Here is a 21,049-nt window from a genome sequence, read left to right on the forward strand (position 1 = left end):
AAAGTCCGTCTATCCACAATAAAAGTCCATCTATCCACGATAAAAGTCCATCTATCCATGAAAAAATGCATCTATCCATGATTAAATTCCATCTATCCACGATAAAAGTGCGTCTATCCACGATAAAAGTCCGTCTATCCACGATAAAAGTGCATCTATCCACGATAAAAGTCCATCTATCCACAATAAAAGTCTATCTATCCACGATAAAAGTCCGTCTATCCACAATAAAAGTCCATCTATCCATGAAAAAATGCATCTATCCATGATTAAATTCCATCTATCCACGATAAAAGTGCGTCTATCCACGATAAAAGTCCGTCTATCCACGGTAAAAGTCCGTCTATCCACGATAAAAGTCCGTCTATCCACGATAAAAGTCCGTCTATCGACAATAAAAGTCCGTCTATCCACGATAAAAGTCCATCTATCCATGAAAAAAATGCATCTATCCATGATTAAATTCCATCTATCCACGATAAAAGTCCATCTATCCATAATAAAGTGCATCTATCCACGATAAAAGTCCATCTATCCATGAAAAAATGCATCTATCCATGATTAAATTCCATCTATCCACGATAAAAGTCCATCTATCCATAATAAAGTGCATCTATCCACGATAAAAGTCCATCTATCCATAATAAAGTGCATCTATCCACGATAAAAGTGCATCTATCCACGATAAAAGTCCATCTATCCACGATTAAAGTCCGTCTATCCACGATAAAAGTCCGTCTATCCACGATAAAAGTCCGTCTATCCACGATAAAAGTCCATCTATCCATGATAAAGTGCATCTATCCACGATTAAAGTCCGTCTATCCATGAGTATATCCCTTTAATCCATAAATGTTTTAGACATAAAAGCACTTGTACAAGAGCAACAAGAGTATCACGACAGACTTTCACCGTGGCTTTGAGCCATTGGCCACCTTTATGGTTGAGCCCTGGTTGCAACTTTTCTTACACTGTAAACTTACTATCAATGCTTGTCATTTAAAGGTCATTTGAGACCCTCCATGTAGAAGTTTTTGGACTAATGTAATAGAAAACAGTCATTTCTCATTTCATTCCCACACCCGTGGAGAGTAGTGGATTACAGTGAAATTACGGCAATCTAAGTGGTGTTTTCCGCCGAGAGTGAAAGTCAATGAATTCAATCTGACGTTTTAAAATAAACATGCTCCCCGCTGGGCGACGGGCTGATTCGAGTGCGTTGGGCATGCATGCTGTTTGCTGTCGGAGTTAATGACTTCATTAAAGTCTGTGTGCAGGGCCACTGAGAGCAGAGGGCGACCCCTCGATCTCTGAACCACTACTAAAACATCATCTGAATGCATGTGCGTTGCAGTGGAGATCCCTGTTTTTGAATGCTTTACTTCACACAATTATGTGAACACAAACCCTTCAAGCTACACAAACTCGGTGTATCACAGTGTAATTCATAAGGTAACGCATGCATGCATTGTATTCTCAGTGTGGCTGTCAACCATCTTCTTCGTTGCTCATTTTTGTCTTTCGTGTAATGATCTTTCACTGATAATATTCCCCTCCACTGAGCTGTTAACAGTTGCGCTTGAATCATTAACTGATGTGGTTCTCAAATCAATAAGCGGTTTATGATTTATGAACGGTTTATGCAAGAACTGCTTGATTGAATCCTTAATTTGTCAATTCGTTTGCCCTTTTTGTTCTGTTTTTTTCTAAAGACCCGGATAAGTAATAATAATTGCCGAAAACATTCATGCATTTAAGGATTAACAAGGATACAAAAAATGTATTAAAGGACACAATAAAGACAAATAATGTTACAAAATCTTTCTATTTAAATAAGTGGTTTGAAATATTTTTGAAGACACTGAAGCCTGGATTAATGATGCTGAAAATTCAGCTTTGCCATTGCAGGAATAAATTACATATTATAATTAGGGCTGTCAAACGATTAATCGCTTCCAAAATAAAAGTTTGTGTTTACATAATATATGTGGGTGCACTGTGCATAATTATTTTATATATATATAAATACACATACATGCTTTTATATATTTAAGAAATATTTTCATGTATAAACTGTATATAGATTTATATTAGTGCTGTCAAACGATTAAAATATTTAATCGTGATTAATCGCATTAATGTCACAGTTAACTCGCGGTTAATCGCACATTTTTATCTATTCTAAATGTCTTGATTTCTTTTTGTTACATTATTTTTTTCTCATTTTAATGTTCTTATCAACATGGAAAAGTGGATTGGCTTGTTTAGTGCAAATGTTTTTTTTTATTATTATTAGGCCTATTGAAAGTAACATTGGAATAGTGCTCAATTTCACAGTAACATAAATAAATAATCTCTCACACAATGTAACACTGTCTATCAATAAAAGGGTGAAAGAAATACTGACGAGGTCCTGATATTGATGAGGGGGCGGAGAATTTGCATCATCTGTGTGTGTGTGTGTGTGTGTGTTTGCTTGGCCATCATCAAGTGGTGTTTCAGACTGGACGTGCTGCGATGATGATAGCTCAGTTCACAGCGACAAAACACACAAATCAACTTTTAAAAAGTAAACTGTCCATTCAGAATCTTAGGGCATCCATTTCGGCGTCTCGCGCTCGTCATCCACTCAAAACGTAATGTTACTATTTGGCCGGCTCGCAAGCCGAAACAAGTGTGTGTGGCACAAAACGTCCTCGCGATGCGCTGAAACCCTTTCATTTCAATGGCTTGCGCTGCGCGAGGACGTTTTGTTGCTTCTTCGACCAAAGCGCAAGCGGATCTAGACCATAAACAAAACAACAGGCAAACACACGTTTCGGCTTGCGAGCCGACTTTGAGTGGATGACGAGCGCGAGACGCCGAAATGGATCAGGACGCATGCCGCGTCCTGTTGCAAAAGCATGTGAAAAAACTACAAAGTTTGCTAGGACAAAAAGACCGTTAATCGCGCGATAAAAAAATTAATGGCGTACAATATATTCAAATACAAAAAAAAGGTTCTTTTAAATTGTAGTAATATTTCACAATATTGCAATTTTTACTGTATTTTTTTTTTAATATTGCCGTCTTGGTGAGCAGAAGAGAAATGAATAAAAACATCTTACCGACTTTTGAACAATAGTGTATTTCAAAAATACATTTTCCAGTTCACATCTGCTTAAAACAGTGAAATTATTAAAGTCCCCCCTGTGGTGAAAATCAAGTTTTTATTGTTGTTTATGTGTCTATGTGGTGTTTTTAATATGCTTTAAGACACACCATGTGTAAATTCATAAGTCGACAGCATTGCTGAGTATTTTCTGCTTAAAACTGCAGTGAACCAAAGACAGTCTCATAAACACGGTTTGAAATCGCTGGTGTTTCTGACGTCACAAACAACCTTGTAACCAATCAAATCAACGTGTGATCATCAACCAGTGGATCTCTGAGCTCAGTAAGTGAGTGGAGGTGGGGCTCATTTGCATATTAACATAATGCAAAGTGTAATTAAAATTACAGCTAAAACACTTCAAGTCTCCAATAAGGAAATTCTTTCATATTAACACTGTACACCGACCGAATGTACGGCTTAGTGTTGAATGATCCACCTTATGTAACACACTCCTGTCAGATTCAGAGGCTGTAATGTACGAGGCGTCTTGCGCACTCATTGATATGCATAAATGTGCGCGTGTCAGAGGGGGAATGAAAGGAAAGCATGTCTGTCGTTTTTGTTCTGTGACGCTGACAGACTCTTCTGCAGCGCAAACCTCACACACTCCCTCGTCGTTTCACTGAGATGAGAGCAGATACGAGACGACTCTCTTTTAAACAGACAGCAGCAGACGATCACGTACTCATACATCTACTGCATGCCCTGTAGGGTTGGGTATCGTTTGAATTTGAACGATTCTGATTCCGATTCCTTGTTTCGATTCCGGTTCCTAACGATTCTCGATTCCGATTCTTTTAAGAGGCAGGGTCAAAAAAGTTTAGCTAACCTTGCTAACCAACAGTCTTTCTGAAGGAAATACTCCTTCTGTCACAAATACTCCTTTAGTCACAAATTTTGCATTTTGCCGAGATTTCGTTATTTTTAGAAAAGTGAAGCCACACTTTGGACCGCCGACGTAAGCTACTCATGTTCGACTCGCGCGGTTATGCCAACACTTCCGGTAGACGCTTCTTCGTTGGTGTTGTTCAGCGGTTTCTTCTTCCGGTCGGCGGACTGTGAATATTGAAACTAGGAATCGAAATTTTATCTTTTGAACGATTCCGGGAAAAACGAAAAGTTAGTCCCGGTTCCAATCGATACTCGATTCTCGATACCCAACCCTAATGCCCTGCCAACAGAGAATCTGCACCTGGATCAGTGCTCCTCCATATTCAGCACAAATCATGCAAATCAATAATACATAATCATTACCGATTTGTCGGCTGTTTACGTTCATTATCGATTTAGTGAAAACTAGTGCTGTCAAACGATTAAAATATTTAATCGCAATTAATCGCATTAATGTCACAATTAACTCGCGATTAATCACAATTAATCGCACATTTTTATCTATTCTAAATTTCTCTTGATTTCTTTTTGTCCCATTATTATTATTTTTTCCTCATTTTAATGCTCTTATCAATATGGAAAAGTGGATCGGCTTGCTTTGTGCAAATGTTTTTTTTATTGAAAACAGCATTGCCATATACTGTGTTCAATTTCACACTAACACTCTCACTTGGAGCAAATAATCTCTCACACAATGTAACACTGTCCATCAATAAAAGGGTGAAAGAAATACTGACGAGGTCCTGATATCGACGAGGGGGCGGAGAATTCGCATCAGCTGCGTGTGTGTGTGTGCTTGGCCATCATCAAGTGGTGTTTCAGACTGGACGTGCTGCGATGATGATAGCTCAGTTCACAACGACAAAACACACACCATTCAGAATCTTATTGGCATCCATTTCGACGTCTCGCGCTCGTCATCCACTCAAAACGTAACGTTAACCAACTATTTGGCCAGCTCGCAAGCCCAAACAAGTGTCTGTGGTGTGCCTGTTGTTTTGTTTCCGGTCTAGCTAGATCCACTTGCGCTTTGGTCGACGAAGCAACAAAATGTCATCAAAAAGCCATCGAAATGACTGGGTTTAATAGCGCAGCGCCGCGCATGCCGTGTCTTGTTGCAAAGCATGTGAAAAAACTACACAATTTTCTAGCCCAAAAAAAACAAACTGTTAATCGCGCGATAAAAAATTGACTCTGTTAAAATGGGTTTGCCTTAAAGGAGTAGTTCACTTTTAAAAGAACTTTTGCTGATAATGTCATCCAAGATGTCCATGTTTTTCTTTCTTCAGTCGAAAAGAAATTACGTTTTTTGATGAAAAAATTCCAGGATTTTGTCCATATAATGGACTTTACTGGTAACCAAAAGGTTCAAGGTCCAAAAGACAGTTTCAGTGCAAACTGTTCAAAGGGCTTTAAACGATTCCAGATGACAAATAAGCATCTTATCAAGCGAAACGATCGTTCATTTAAAAATAAACAAAATTTTATTTTATAAGCTCAAATGGTCGCCTTGCTCTTGTTCTGTGATGTATGTTCCTGTTCAAACTCGTTCATCAAAATGAATGAATCTTTTTCCGAGTCAATTCGTTCATTTCGTTCGTTGAATGAAAAACGAGTTCAAACAGGAGAGTCATGAACGCGCATCCCAGAACAGAGCAAGGCGAGCATTTGAGCTTATAAAACTTAAACTTTGTTGTTATTTTTTTTTAAATGAGCGATCGTTTCGCTTGATAAGACCCTTATTCATCGTCTGGAATCATTTAAAGCCCTTTGAACAGTTTGGGGGCCAGTAAAAAGTGCATTATGGAGAAAAATCCTGGAATGTTTTCATCAAAAACCTTAATTTCTTTTCGACTGAAGATAGAATGACATTTCTCTCAACCTTTTTGTTTAGCTTTCGATGCCAGCGATACTGGAGCCAGAGCTGTTCTCCTACAGAGAAGTCAGGATAAAATAAAATACTCCCTCAAAAACAAACTCTCAAAAATCCCGGACGAGCCCCCATTTTTATGTTACGGCTGGCTCATATACCACAACATAAAAGAGGCAAACAACAAATGCTTTAACAATAAACCAATTTATTGTCAAACCAAGCAAATTACTAAATAAACAATATATGGCACTAAATTAAATATGGGAAAACAAAGAAATGTGAGCGAGAAGTGAGCGCTCTCACACCAAGTCACAGGTCTTTATACTAAACCCCTATGATGAGTTAATTAGGGATTGAATACACTTGTTGCCCAAATAACGTCTGCACTGTGTAGCAGAGGCAGTAGGGGTACAACAACATTGATAACAATCAGAAATGTTTCTTGGGCAGCAATGATTTCTGAATGATCATGTGACAGTGGAGTAATGATGCTAAAAAATCAGCTTTGTTCACAGGAATAGGAATTTTATTTAGGAATTTCACATGATTGGAGGGTGAATCTGATAACTAGAGAACAAACGAAAACTGCAGGGGAGGTCAAGGATGTGGAAAAGATTGATAAACAAACTGCCTTTTTTCCCATTTTGTCCGCTGATGGTGAGGGCTGATATTATAGAGCTTTCTGGGAAAATAGACGCATAAACGTGTAAAACAAGAATCTGTGTGCTAAGGTCCGCAGTGTGTGAAGTGATCGTACAGATCACATGCTAAACATCCCTCAGAGCGTCTACCTGGGCTCTTGACAGTTGCTATGTATAGTTGCCATGCAACTAGCGTTTAGAATGTAATTGTGCAAGTTATGGTTCTCTTTAGTATTCATCGCAGTCAAAGGATGTTCTATAGCAATATTTCCTGACCCCCCCCCCCCCCCCCCCCATGCTGATAAGAACAGCAGTTGTTTTGGTGCGCTAGCTACTTTATGTGGCATGAAGAGTTCACCCAACAATGAAAATGATATAATCTTCACCCCCAATGTTGTACCAAATCCATATGATGTTCATCTTCTGTAGAACACAAAAGGAGATTTTTAATACAACGACAAAAACAACATGAACATAATCTAAGGATGGTCCAACTGGTAATATGACAAAGCCACATGATAGCTTTGTGTGGGGAAACATGCTGAAATGTATTTAAATCATCACAAACAAAGGTCATGTGACTTCAGAAGACTTATTGTGCGCACTACGTCTGATGCTTTTTTTGTCTATTTTTATTAGAGCGTTACAGGTTGCGTCCCAATTGACTCTCATGGAAAACAGCTGCTAAGCTTCCCCCTTTGTGTTTTTAACAGAAGAACGTAAGTCACGTGTGTATTTTAGCGCAAATCCATCTGTCATTAGGGTGTCAACATGGACAGGTCCTCATCCTTACACAAGCTAATGGCAGATACAACCCAAATGCCATACTGGTTGACCTGCAATGAAGATAAACAGGGTTGTAATTTAGATTTTATGACGCCTAAGTTTATTTTTCTGTTATAATAAGCAAAACCAGTTGAGAACCACTTTGATAGATGGGTTTCTTTGTCTTATGGACACACTGTGGTCATGAAAGCACATGTATGTGAGAAACAAGCATGCTGTTACTTGTGTAATTTTGTCTCGCTCTCAGAAACGTTCATTAACACGTTTGCTTGCGTCACATTCATGTGCGAACACTAATATCTTGTGCGACATTCACACCCTTAGCCTTCCACACACACACACACACACACACACACACACACGGGTCTTGTTTCAGCTTTGGGCACTAATATGTCCCAGGAATTAATTATTTTTTAATTAAAACTAACATATTCACAACTTTTTGTTATGTGAAGGTCACAATAAGATTGTTTTGGAATTTAATTTATTTTTGCTAATTTCAACAACTTTCTTTTATTCATAGATATTGTGCTAGCTTTGTCCCAGACTTTCATTCTTAAAATATGAAAATGTATCATATGAAATATGAATTAAGTAATCGTAAAACATTTCAATATTTATTGTCAAAATTAATTGGGTTACAATATAATATAAATGCAGTAAAATTACTAACCTCTGTTGGTGTGATTTAAGATAAAATATCAGATGGGATGTATAAATAAGTTAAATACTCTGTGAACAGATTGTATTTGTGCATAATGTCTCAATCAATCTGTTGTTTGTTTTTTGCAAAGAGAGTGAAAATATTATTTGATTGTTCAAATTTGTGATGCATAAAATGTCAGCTATGAAATGTGCTTTAAAAGGAAAGTTCACCCAAAAATTGTAATTGTGATTAATTATTCACCATCATGTCATTACAAACCTAAGTCTACAAACCTAAGTCTATTGTTCATATTTGGAACACAAATGAAGATCTTTTTAATATAATATGAGCAATTTCTGTCCCTCCATTGACAGTCTATGCAACTATCACTTCGATGCTTCAAAAAGTTCATAAAGAGATCGGAAAATTATTCCATGTGAATTGAGCGGTTTAGTCCACATTTTCTGAAGAGGCATGTTCACTTTAAACAATAAACAGATTTAATTAGGCTTTTATATAAATATTCATCAACCAATGAGGTTCATTCTTGTGTTACGACGCACTTTTGAGTTTTAGCAAGAGCCAATGAGGTTCATTCTTGTGTTACGATGCACTTTTGAGTTTCAGCAAGAGCCAATGAGGTTCATTCTCGTGTTACGCTACACTTTTGAGTTTCAGCAAGAGCCAATGAGGTTTATTCTCGTGTTACGCTACACTTTTGAGTTTCAGCAAGAGCCAATGAGGTTCATTCTCGTGTTACGCTGCACTTTTGAGTTTTAGCAAGAGCCAATGAGGTTCGTTCTCGTGTTACGCTACACTTTTGAGTTTCAGCAAGAGCCAATGAGGTTTATTCTCGTGTTACGCTACACTTTTGAGCTTTAGCAAGAGCCAATGAGGTTCATTCTCGTGTTACGCTACACTTTTGAGTTTCAGCAAGAGCCAATGAGGTTCATTCTCGTGTTACGCAGCACTTTTGAGTTTCAGCAAGAACCAATGAGGTTCATTCTCGTGTTACGCAGCACTTTTGAGTTTCAGCAAGAACCAATGAGGTTCATTCTCGTGTTACGCAGCACTTTTGAGTTTCAGCAAGAACCAATGAGGTTCATTCTCATGTTACGCTACACTTTTGAGCTTTAGCAAGAGCCAATGAGGTTCATTCTTGGTGTTAACGCTGCACTTTTGAGTTTCAGCAAGAACCAATGAGGTTTGTTCTCGCGCGTCAAAGCAAGTACGTTCAAGCTTCTGTTTATGTTCTCTAATGTCAATGTTTATATGCGAGTAAAAGCTTAAATTCAATCTGTGCCTCATATAAAGTGATCGTCTATTTAAGAAAATCTGGACTAAACTATTTGATTCATATGGATTAGTTTTACGATCACTTTATGAACTTTTTGAAGCATTAAAAGTAGTGGTTGTATAATAGGAAGGGACCGAAATCTCCGAGATATTCATGTGTTCCGAAGATGACTGAAAGTTCCGGAGACGGAAGTTTTTTTCATATAGTCATATTTATATATACAGTAATAACGTTAAGTCAACAGCGTTCATAAACACGCTGAAAAGCAATTATGCATCTTGATAGCACGCCAAAAATGGAAATACGAATTGCCGTGTCATACACACGCTACCTCATGAGATCAGTCTGGAAACGGACGTTTTTTTTCCGGAAAATATTCCCATCACCATTATTTCCGTTACAAAATGCAAATAAACACAATACGTTGATTGAGATGCGCTGTAAATGACATTTTCTGCTTCAGAAAAATGCGACCATATTCTCATGCGATGAATGTATATGTCCACTGGCGGACACATTTAAAAAAAACAGTAAGAGTGGCAAAAGTCTTTTCCTCCCTATTATGACGTATTTCAGCGTGAAACGGCTGCTCAAACAAGAACAGATGTAGGGTGTGGCTTGATTTTGTCCATGTGGAATTGATTGGATGGTTGTGGTTTGCTATTGGCTGATCTCATGTGAGTGACAGGTTCTCGCGCCAGTGAGATGAGGGAAGATATTTTGATTATAGATTACGTTGATTGCATTGTGTCTTTAACAAGTACGTTTTAAACGTTTTCTAAAGTGCCAAGTCCGCAGGGCCGAAAGTGCCCATAGCTGAAGAAACGCCCATAAACACACACTCTCATTCTCCCATATATTCCGCTGACACTCCATTGACCCGTGTTATATGCTGCGCTAGCGCTGAGGCTGCACTCTCTCCAGCAGTGATGGATGAGGTGGAGATAACAGCAGCCGATGTTCGCAGAACCTCCAATCATTTACCTGACAGTCACTCCACTAGTCCTGGAAAAAGGGCACCTTGCCAGGGTCTCCTCTCTCAGCTCCTCCCTTCCCCGTGTTCCTGTATCATCCAGCGTCGTTCTTTCACCCTGCCATCACCACGGACGCTAATGTTGAATAGCGTTAAGAACACATTGCTCACCCCAGGCTCACGGCAACACTATCAATCACACACTTGCAAACAGCGGATGCTGTCTCATAAATACAGCCCCCAATGCTTCCTCTGTCAAACTCCACCGGCGGGCTTGAATTTGATCTAATCAACACTGAGGTGGCTAGGATATCCTAAATAATCACTGCTGTCGAATTCATTATTTTATTTTTTTTACCCAGAATGCTTTGGGCTAACAACACCATTTTAAGTGGTTATTAGACCTTGAAACCTCTTGCTTTGACACTTCTACAGAGATGAGGATTCTTGTAATAAATGAATGGGGATTAAACCCAATTTTCTTTCTTCATACACATTTTCATATTATTTGCCGTTTTTTAAATATGCGTTATGTTTTGAGTGTGTTTTCCTTCTTTGATATCAACTTTAAAACCTTCGGTCTCTTCTGTGGACTTATGGAAGGGTCCTTGGTAAAGGTGTTTATGATGTCCACTTCCTTCAGTGGCTCAAAAACACTGTTTGGAATTTGCCCTTTGTTTCTTCTGTGAAACCGAAAAGAATGTATTTGGAAGAACATATCTACTGTTTATGTTCATTCAATGAAAGTCAATGCGGTCCAAAAGTCAAAATATATTTTGTTCTACTGAAGAAAAAGGTTTGGAACAACATGAGACCGATCGTTTTTTGGTGAACTATCCCTCTAAAGGTCTACCAGAAATATATATATTTATAGGACATTATTGGTTGATGTTATATTATATATATTATTAGGATACAAAACTGTTTTATTCATACGATTCATACGATTTTTAGATCCACCCCTACACCCTCAAAATTAGCAAATTAGATTTTACGAACTCATTTGAATTCGAAAGCAAAACTTAATATAGTTACAAATTTCTACGAGGGTGTGTTTTGAGGCATTACGTCTGTTCAATAGACAACAGATAAGATTTCCATGTTAAAAAAGTACAATGACATTAGGGCTGCAACAAACAATTATGACAATCGATTACTCTAACAATTTTTGGAACGATTAATCGACTAATCGTCGATTATTTTCACCGACTAATCAGAAGGTTTGGAACGATTATGTTTCAATTAGTTAAAACATTGAGTTCTACATATTCTTACTATAATTTAAAAAACTAAAATCAGTTCAGCTTTTGAAATAGTTGTTTTTATAAACTTTGAGCCAACTAAACAAGTCATTCTCTATAAGTTTTCAGATTTCGGTTCAACTCAAATCACACACAAATGCTCTCTGAGCATTGTTTAATAGGACCACTGCTTTTCTTACAACTATAAAAGAAAAAGGGTCATTTAATTCAGGACACAAAGAATGGTAAAATATTAATCTGCAAACCATTATTATAAGTATAAAATTACAATCTTTTTTTAGATGAAAATTGAGCTGGCAGAGACATTCTCATTCACTTTTTGATTTACAGTATGAAAAAGAACAAGTAACTGCCACGATATTCTCCTTTTGTAACTTAAGTCTTCATGATTATGGAACAAAAAATACAGGCAAGTGATAAGACTATACCTAGTAGTGTTACAATATTAAAAACAGCCCTGACTCCTAAGCTCGATCAAGCTTTATTCTATGCAAAATAAATCATCACATTACTCTAATTATATTATTATTGATAATATTGTACTATTATTAGTAGTATTGCATTATCTAATAAAGAGATTTACGTCACCACTAGTTAGTTACACTCAATTCTCACTGGCTCCTCTTTTGCCTGGATGTTTCCTCTTTAAGTGTGTGAAAAGCAAGTTCCTCCTTGCATGTATTGCACACGACAGCATTGTTGGTTTGAAGTTTTGTGAAACTTTCCCAAACCTTGCTAGTTCGGATTCGTTTGCACTCGGTCATAATTCGCGCAGGTATTTTCTTTTACCGCAAAAGCATTTGTAAAGGGCTGCATTACACTCTAGCGCCACAGCGCCGTAGTGGTCACATTGTGATATTGCACGCACTTACATTAGGTCACGTGAGCTCAAACGACTACTCGACAACAAAGATATTTGTCGACAATTTCTTATTGTCTATATGCCCTAAATGGCATCATGAAAATAGCATGTCCCCCCCCCCCCCCAGATATGTAGCATAGTAATAGCATGGTAAAGAACCTTGCGTTGCTATGTACATACCATGTTTAGGGCTACTAAGAAGGGAGGGATGGTGTTAGACTGGAACAATTACACACACTTGCTTACAGTGTCTCTGACCATGGTACAGGAATATGATATTCATTATGTATTCTATATATATCTAATGTCATGGTACCTCTACAGTATAACATAGAACTTATTTTGGCACGTATACAGCATGTACCTTGCGTGGGTTGATAAGAAACTGTTTTGCTCTTTGTTCTGATTGAGCTTTCTAGAAGAACAGTTGCTGTTTGATTAGCCCCCCTTCATCTGATAGAGGCTGCTTAGCATTGTTAAATAAGCGGCTCACATCTCTCTGGGTGGTTAAGTGTGAGGTATTGGTTTAAAATCAAAGTGTTATCTTTCCTCGGAAAGGAGAGCACAATTATCACCCAGGCAGCAATGGCTCTGGTAAACAGTGTTTGTTTCTTCTTTAATAACAGAGCCTGAGGTTTTTTTTTTGTGAAAAGCTTGTCAATGTCAGCTAAACTCTTGGGACTGGTGCTGTCTTAATGAGTAGTTGGCAAAAATGTTACAATTCTGTATTTTTTTCCACCATCGTGTCTCTCCAAACTCACTCTGCTTCGTTTCCATTGAGATGTCAGGCAGAACTTCTAGAGTGCTTTTTTCCTTCATGGGAACTGAGACTGTCATGTTTCCAAAAATACAAAAAAGTAACATGAAAGTGGTCCATACCAGTTATGTACTAAATTTCACATCTTCAGAGAGGAACAGAATCTGGAAAGAATCAAACTTTGGTTGCCCTAAGTGTTATTGCAGCACATGACGGGGAAAAAAATACAGTTTAATGGTTTATCACAGGTTAATGATATAGTGGAGTCTAAGGAGTATTGTGTAGATAATGGCTCCACAGTCATCTGTTATCATTGCTCGCCTACTCTCAACAGCCGGTTGTCCGAGATACAGTCATTCACTTTGTCTTCTCAATAGCACTTTCTTTGACAATACATTAAGGAGGGGGTGGGTGGGGGCTTTTCTAAAGTGTTTGTGTTCAAGTGCCTCTGCACTTTGTCTGTGTTTTCTGGCAATCAGACGGGCAACCAAGAGAAAGTTCTTGTTACTAAGGTTGCAGCTATTCAAACTGTTGTTCTGAAATGACAGTGGTTGACCTAAAAGATAAACCATAGAAAAAATGACTTTGTTGCAATGCTGAGAATACAATGTACACTTGCATTATGAATTGACATATTTCAGAATGGTATAAAAAATGAAATTTATATCTCAAATCATGCAGTATCAAGACATCCAAAGCACCCTTTCAATGCTTTATCAACAAATCTGCATACCCTAACTATGCCTCAGCACCCATACAAATAGGGTTGGGTATCGTTTGAATTTGAACGATTCTGATTCCGATTCCGATTCCTTGTTTCGATTCCAGTTCCTAACGATTCTCGATTCCGATTCTTTTAAGAGGCAGGGTCAAAAAAGTTTAGCTAACCTTGCAAACCAACGGTCTTTCACTGCATGAAAAGTGGGGTTTTCGTCCCCGTAAACTGCCGGAAATCTCCCTAATTTTCGGCAGTTAACGACAATTTACAGACTGTGAACGTCGCGTTCGTCTGTGCCACATATTGACGGAAACGAACCATGACGTATACATGGAGCGCTCGCGGAGGTGTGAATGGCCCTAATTAGCATATGAATAGCAGCACTGCGCGCGCCTTGCCAGAGAATGGCTTGAATTTCCTCACTCAGTATTGGTTGAAATTCACTACATTTAAACAAGAAAATCACTCGTGATTGGTTGGCAGATCTGTTACTATTGGTCAGCCGACATAAAATTATAATAATATATATATATATTCATATGATATGCTATTATGTTGTATATTCATGTCATTGTTATCCTATGGACTAAATTATTATTACCATCAAGGACATGAATTTATTGAGGAAAGGAACATTTGCCACATACTGTTTATTCAAAGAAATAGCTTTATTAGAACAAACACACAACTATGTACAAAGCATAGGAGAACATCTTCAAAGCACAGAAAACATGTCCTCCACCCTCTGGAAACATGGGACAACATACATACAGCACTACAGTTATATAAATAAATCAATAATATATTGCATCTTTATTCAAAAATAAATTGCCCTGAATGGCATCAGAATTGGGCACCAGATATATCAAACACAGAAGGCAGAATTATGAACGAATAATAAGGATGTAATTTAAAGGGATTGTTCACTTTGAAATTAATTTTTGATATGTTTTAGCTTACCTCAAGGGCATCCAAGATGCAGGGGTCTTTGTTTCCACAGTATTTTCAATTTTGATATTTTTAGGTCAAACCGTTGTTGTCTGTCAGTCATATAATGCAGGTCTATGGTCACCACCTCAAAGAGCATGCACAAAGAAGACCAAATTAAACATGATTTAATGACTCATAAATTAAGTACACATTGATGGACTAAGACACGAAATGAGCGTTTTGTGAGAGAAAACAAACAGTATTTATATTGTTATTGTATAAATGTGTATATATATATATTTAGATATACACAAAAATGCAATATATCTTAATATGTTTAGATCTTCACAGTAAAACTTCTGAAATCTGTGTAAACAATGAGTGACGTACCAGTGCAAGATCGCTTCTGGCACTTTCCGCCGCATGCGCAGATCATATATATATATACACACACAAACACACACACTGTTCATTTTCTCACACAAACCGCTCGTCTCATATCTTAAGCCATCAACGTGTACTTACAGTTATGATTCATTAAATCATGTTTAATTTGTACTTCTCTGTGCATGCTCTTTTAAGAGATCCCCATAGACTTCCATTATATGACTGATGCCCTTGATGTAAGCCAAAACATTTCAAAAAAATAATTTCAAGTAAACTATTCCTTTAAAACTCTTAATTCAAGTCCTGTAGGCTTGGCTCATCAGGGCGAAGTGAATCCAAGTCTTTGCGATGCGTGCTTGAGGTTCACCTTGATGTACATACACCTCAGTGGCTGTGGAACCGAATTTCATGACCCCTTCTGCAAAGTTGAAAAAGACAATGATTTAGATGTATGCAAAGGCAATCTGCCCCAAGTCCCCACATTTGTAAGCAAAAATATGTTTCTTCTGCATCCACTACCTGGTTTCCTTCAGGCGATGGCGGATGTCGACCAGTAGTTTCAGGACCTTTTTCTGGAACACTGAAATAAACAAACACATTTGGTGATGTTTACAATACTCTAATTAGAATAACAAAGTTTGCTAGCTCACAAGAGAGAAAGGTGTCTATTAAAAGTGTCTTCTCCACTGCCAATAGATCAATACTTACCACCAGGTTTCAGTCACTGCATCTCCCAGTCTCAGTCACTGCATCTATACCACAAAAAAATGTGTTATAAAGTTATTATCAAATGATGAAACTGAACAGATTTATAAGATATTTAATAACTTGGTCAAACATTTATAACTGAATGCCATGTTCCAGTTCTCTTTGGCGTTTTCACCACTGTCTCACGCTCAAAGTCATCTATAAACACAAACGTAAATACAAATTAGTTTAGTTTTACTTTTTATTTGACTGGGGCCTGTTGAAAAGAAAAGAGGATGAGATCACAACACGTAACGTTACCTTGTTTAGGTTATTTTTCTCCTATCAGCGAAGGACACCTCACTCCTTACAGCCCCTGAGAGACAAAACAAATCACAAACACCTGAAGATTTCACTCCATCATCACACAAAGTGATGCAATTTTACAAACAAGGATAACCTACACTAGAGCATACAAGCACATTACGGGCTTTATGTTTTATGACCCTGGCACTTTTTCATAATTTCTGACGATATTCACAGTAAACGCATTGGGAAAAGCCAATTGAACACTCAGTACGAGTTAGTTTGATTACTAGCAAAGAATGGTAACTTAGCTAGCTTGCAGCCAGATAACAAAGTGCAACCTAACACGTACAGTTTAGTGTCCCAAATTGTTCAAATTGAAACGAAACTAAAAAAGAATTAAGAGCAGCAAGCTAACGCAAAACAAAAAACTGTTCCGTTAGGTTAACACCCTTGGACATTCGCGGCAGTAATCACAGCCGATTTGTGAAGTTTAAGACAAAAACGCTAAACTACCAAACACTATAAGTACACATGGGCATAGAATTCACTAAGTTGGACGAACTTACCTTCAATTTAGAGGAAAAGATGGGTTCACCAGCGATCATGACGGCGAAGCAGGCTGAATATCTGTGCCGTTATTTCTGCTTGAATAACACGCCACATGCCTGGCACGTTGCCTCAGCCAATCAGAGTGGCTGACGTTACAGGTTGGATTATGATGATATGCTGCCTCAGCCAATCAGAGTTACGTTCACTGGTTTTTGACTCAGGTTGAAAGGCTGTCGTCGGCTGTCTTGACTTTTCTGCTGCTGTTCATTTTAAATTAGGAATAAGGTGGATATACCCAAATAGGCTACCATGAAATGTAAAAATACATATATGCATAAATAAATAACTTTATTAGGCTACTTAAAATAAATAAACCAGTAAAAAAAATTGTAAAAAAACAAAAACAAAAAACATCTGTTTATAACTGTGAATTAACATCCAAAGATGTTATCATATATTTTGAAAACTACTTCTGTAAATGTTATGATGAATCTTGTAATTGTATTAGGAAAATTTCATATTCATAAGAGTAAAATGAATATTTCTAAACCTTGTTTGAAGTTTTTTTTTTTTTTTTGAGTCTGATTTTCAGTTTTCAGTATATTGAGTCTCTCAAATGTATCGATAAAAATGTAGTGATACAATTGTATTTGCTAAAGAATATTGAAGCTAATTGAAAAGTGAATTTATGTGTATGCTATTTTCTTTCTTTAAATAGTACAAATTACTGGTTTCTAACTTTCTCTTAAATCATAATATTATACACAATAGAGATAGTCCCTTTCCTGTTTTTATTTCATTTGTTCAATTCTGTCCTAGTTTTATTTGTTTCTTATTTATTGTGAAATTATTATTTGTTGATTGTTATCTTTTTGGATGTCATGTTGCAATGTTAAAAAAAAACGCGGTAATTAGGTTATACTGAGCCTGATCTATTTCTACCAGAGATTGTCTTAGAATGAAGTTCCTTTCAGAAAAATGTTACCTGGGTGAAACTCCCCTACCCTTATTTGCATGTGTATAGCTCACAGCATTTTCATTTACATGTCAAAGCCTCCTCTAGATTTAGGAGAAGGGGGGACAATGGGGGGACAACTGCCAAGCAAGGCCCACGTCAATTTCCGGCAATTCACGGCAGTTTTGAGTGTTACCTGTAAATTGCCGTGTGCAGTCGTAAACCTGAACTTCCACGACAATCTACAGTGCCGCTTACTGACGAAAATCCCACTTTTCATGCAGTGTTTCTGAAGGAAATAATCCTTTCTGAAGGAAATACTCCTTCTGTCACAAATACTCCTTTTGTCACAAATTTTGCATTTTGCCGAGATTTCGTTATTTTTAGAAAAGTGAAGCCACACTTTGGACCGCCGACGTAAGCTACTCATGTTCGACTCGGGCGGTTATGCCAACACTTCCGGTAGACGCTTCTTCGTTGGTGTTGTTCAGCGGGTTCTTCTTCCGCTCAGCGTACTGTGAATATCGAAACTAGGAATCGAAATTTTAACTTTTGAACGATTCCGGGAAAAACTAAAAGTTAGTCCCGATTCCAATCGATACTCGATTCTCGATACCCAACCCTACATACAAATCACCCTATCAATGCCCTTGCAACAGCCCAGAACACCCAATGCGTGGTCAACAACCAGGAACACTCCCGTAACCCTAAGCACCCACTCAAAACACAATACCAGTGCTCTGGCACAGGGATGGACAATGTCGGTCCTAGACAGCTGCTGTCCTGCTGAGTTTTTTCGGGGTTGGAGCTAAACCTTTCAAGACAGTGGCCCTCCAGGACTCCTTAAGCAACAACCAAGAACACGTTAGCAATGCCTTATCAAAAAGCTAGAGTACCCCAGTAATGCCTTAGGACCCACCCAAAACACCCTATCAGTGCCCTATCAACAACCTAGAGTACCCCAGTAATGCCTTAGCACCCACCCAAAACACCCTATGAGTGCTCTATCAACAACCCAGAGTACCCCAGTAATGCCTTAGCACCCACCCAAAACACTAAATGCCCGTGCAACAACCAAGAACACCTTAGCAATGCCTTATCAACAACCTAGTGTACCCCAGTAATGCCTTAGCACCCACCCAAAACACCCTATCAGTGCCCTATCAACAACCCAGAGTACCCCAGTAATGCCTTAGCACCCACCCAAAACACGCAATGCCCGTGCAACAACCAAGAACACCTTAGCAATGCCTTATCAACAACCTAGAGTACCCCAGTAATGCCTTAGGCCCCACCCAAAACACCCTATCAGTGCCCTATCAACAACCCAGAGTGCCCCAGTAATGCCTTAGCACCCACCCAAAACACTCAATGCCCGTGCAACAACCAAGAACACCTTAGCAATGCCTTATCAACAACCCAGAGTACCCCAGTAATGCCTTAGGCCCCACCCAAAACACCCTATCAGTGCCCTATCAACAACCCAGAGTACCCCAGTAATGCTTTAGCACCCACCCAAAACACTCAATGCCCATGCAACAACCAAGAACACCTTAGCAATGCCTTATCAACAACCCAGAGTACCCCAGTAATGCCTTAGCACCCACCCAAAACACGCAATGCCCATGCAACAACCAAGAACACCTTAGCAATGCCTTATCAACAACCTAGAGTACCCCAGTAATGCCTTAGGCCCCACCCAAAACACCCTATCAGTGCCCTATCAACAACCCAGAGTGCCCCAGTAATGCCTTAGCACCCACCCAAAACACTCAATGCCCGTGCAACAACCAAGAACACCTTAGCAATGCCTTATCAACAACCCAGAGTACCCCAGTAATGCCTTAGCACCCACCCAAAACACTCAATGCCCATGCAACAACCAAGAACACCTTAGCAATGCCTCAACAACCCAGGGTACCCCAGTAATGCTTTAGCACCCACCCAAAACACTCAATGCCCATGCAACAACCAAGAAAACCTTAGCAATGCCTTATCAACAACCCAGAGTACCCCAGTAATGCCTTAGGACCCACCCAAAACACTCAATGCCCATGCAACAACCAAGAACACCTTAGCAATGCCTTATCAACAACCCAGGGTACCCCAGTAATGCCTTAGCACCCACCCAAAACACTCAATGCCCATGCAACAACCAACAACACCTTAGCAATGCCTTATCAACAACCCAGAGTGACCCAGTAATGCCTTAGCACCCACCCAAAACACTCAATTCCCATGCAACAACCAACAACACCTTAGCAATGCCTTATCAACAACCCAGAGTACCCCAGTAATGCCTTAGGACCCACCCAAAACACTCAATGCCCGTGCAAAAACCAAGACCACCTTAGCAATGCCTTATCAACAACCCAGAGTACCCCAGTAATGCCTTAGCACCCACCCAAAACACTCAATGCCCATGCAACAACCAAGACCACCTTAGCAATGCCTTATCAACAACCCAGAGTACCCCAGTAATAACTTAGCACCCACCCAAAACACTCAATGCCCATGCAACAACCAAGACCACCTTAGCAATGCCTTATCAACAACCCAGAGTACCCCAGTAATGCCTTAGGACCCACCCAAAACACTCAATACCCGTGCAACAACCAAGACCACCTTAGCAATGCCTTATCAACAACCCAGAGTACCCCAGTAATGCCTTAGCACCCACCCAAAACACTCAATGCCCGTGCAACAACCAAGACCACCTTAGCAATGCCTTATCAACAACCCAGAGTACCCCAGTAATGCCTTAGGACCCACCCAGAACACTCAATGCCCGTGCAACAACCAAGACCACCTTGGCAATGCCTTATCAACAACCCAGAGTACCCCAGTAATGCCTTAGCACCCACCCAAAACACTCAATGTCCATGCAACAACCCAGAACACCTTAGCAATGCCTTATCAACAACCTAGAGTACCCCAGTAATGCCTTAGTACCCACCCAAAACACCTATCAGTGCCCCATCAACAACCCAGAGTACCCCAGTAATGCCTTAGGACCCACCCAAAACACTCAATGCCCATGCAACAACCAAGAACACCTTAGCAATGCCTTATCAACAACCCAGAGTACCCCAGTAATGCCTTAGGACCCACCCAAAACACTCAATACCCGTGCAACAACCAAGACCACCTTGGCAATGCCTTATCAACAACCCAGAGTACCCCAGTAATGCCTTAGCACCCACCCAAAACACTCAATGCCCGTGCAACAACCAAGACCACCTTAGCAATGCCTTATCAACAACCCAGAGTACCCCAGTAATGCATTAGGACCCACCCAGAACACTCAATGACCATGCAACAATCAAGACCACCTTAGCAATGCCTTATCAACAACCCAGAGTACCCCAGTAA

The 21,049-nt window shown here is 39.1% G+C and overlaps 1 protein-coding gene and 1 long non-coding RNA gene across 2 annotated transcripts in view; one reads left to right on the forward strand and one right to left on the reverse strand.

Moving 5' to 3' along the window:
• Positions 1–21,049, forward strand: part of pitpnc1a (phosphatidylinositol transfer protein cytoplasmic 1a) — a 116,211-nt gene that overhangs the window by 41,662 nt on the left and 53,500 nt on the right. The gene's annotated exons all lie outside the window — the stretch shown is intronic.
• On the reverse strand, positions 14,510–16,955 carry LOC120470127 (uncharacterized). Its single transcript, XR_016155195.1, has 6 exons — positions 16,740–16,955; positions 16,186–16,240; positions 16,032–16,083; positions 15,886–15,929; positions 15,697–15,757; positions 14,510–15,595 (listed from the first exon to the last, which is right to left on the reverse strand). It is a non-coding gene; the product is annotated as an uncharacterized LOC120470127 (long non-coding RNA).

Source organism: Pimephales promelas, chromosome 3, assembly GCF_988280905.1.
Source record: "Pimephales promelas chromosome 3, fPimPro1.hap1.1, whole genome shotgun sequence".
NCBI lineage: Eukaryota > Metazoa > Chordata > Actinopteri > Cypriniformes > Leuciscidae > Pimephales > Pimephales promelas.